This window comes from Hipposideros armiger, unplaced genomic scaffold (genome assembly GCF_001890085.2).
Source record: "Hipposideros armiger isolate ML-2016 unplaced genomic scaffold, ASM189008v1 scaffold_1216, whole genome shotgun sequence".
NCBI lineage: Eukaryota > Metazoa > Chordata > Mammalia > Chiroptera > Hipposideridae > Hipposideros > Hipposideros armiger.
Genome location: NW_017732566.1, coordinates 441,202 through 442,852, shown reverse-complemented (window position 1 = coordinate 442,852; position 1,651 = coordinate 441,202).

Sequence of the window (1,651 nt, the reverse complement as noted above, 5' to 3'; positions counted from 1 at the left end):
CTCTGGGTTTTTATTAAAGCAAGCATCCCACATGCCCAGGCAGTTTTGGTGTGTGTGTGTGTGTGTGTGTGTGTGTGTGTGTGTGTGTGTGTGTGTGTGTGTGTGCATGCCTGTGTCTCCAATGACAAATGATTTTCAACCTAAAAAGAGAGTGGAGAAAAACAACAGGAGGACATGAAGGCTCAAAATGTCCTCTGATTTGCATGAGTCAGAGAAAAGTTGACCAAGACCTTCCCACACATACAGATGACCCTCACACAGGGCAGAGAGGAACAAAAACACACTGCTTTTACAGAGAGCCATAATACCCTAAATAGATTTCACAAAGGCTAGTGTCATCTACTTGACTTCTTAATGATGAATAATTCACATATGTCAAAGTGGCCCTCACAAGTGTTTTTTTCTGCAGTCTCAAAGACAATGAAAAAACAGCAAAAAGGCCAGAAAGTGGAAAGTTTTATTTTCAAATCATATCAACTCCACTATCTCTCCGCCCTACTCTATAATATTCATGTTCTAGACTTCATTAAAATCAACTGCAATGTTATTTTACAAAAGTATTTTTTAAATTCTTTGAATTTCTTTTATCCCACATAATAGCAAACTCTATTCAGCTTTCAAAGCCCAGCTTAAAAGTCATCACTTTTTGAAGTCAACTCTGCCACGCACATTTCCAACAGAGTCAGCCTAACCTTTCCCCTTATATTAAACACATTCTCTTTATGGCCATTGTTACTAATGTTTTATTCTATTAAATCTCTGTCTCAGACTTGGAACTTCTTAAGGATAGACACCTTGTCTTATTTATTTCAGTATTGCCAGCACCCAACACAGAGCCTGAGATACAGTAGGCACTCAATAAACGTCTACTGTAATGCAATTGAAATGACCTGATTTCTTGAAATAAAGGACATACTTAATGTGAAGTAATGGAATGCTAATATTAAATCTAGGAAAACCAAAAGCAAATAAAAAGAGTGTTTCTAAAAACCAAGAACATCATGAAGTATTACTTTTATTATTTAGTATATACTAAGAACCCAAATCGAAGGTGTAGAAATGCAAAGAGCTGGGATATCTGTTTAGAGGGCTTATTGGCACTCTACAGGAGGGTAAGCATTTTAAAGAGAAATATTTGTCAAAGCTGAGATAGCATTAAAATGGCAATAATCACAATCTAGGTTATTTTTATAGTCTGTGTTAAAACATAAACTCCTTAAACTCCCTTTCTTTTTTATCATAATAAATGAAAATTTACTACAGACATATACACATCAAAATGCAGTTTTGATATGTTTCAACTTTTCTCATTTCCCACTTTTCATATTTCTCAAATGGCCCCTGCTTCAACAAAATACCACTTCAATGTTAAAGGACAACACATTTCTTTTGTGGATTACATGCTTGTTATCAAAGTAAAAAAATAAAAAATAAAAAATATATAGAAGCTAAGTCATTCACTGAATATATTATAATGCTTATTATGTGCCATATATTAGGCTAATAATAAAGGGAACATTTGTATTCTAAACCATAGGTCTCACATTTATGGACTTCATAGTTCAGCGAAGGAGAGATACAATGAGATAACTATTTAAAATATATATTTTTTTGCTTAATGTACAGAGTTATGGTTGTACAGAAGTTGTAA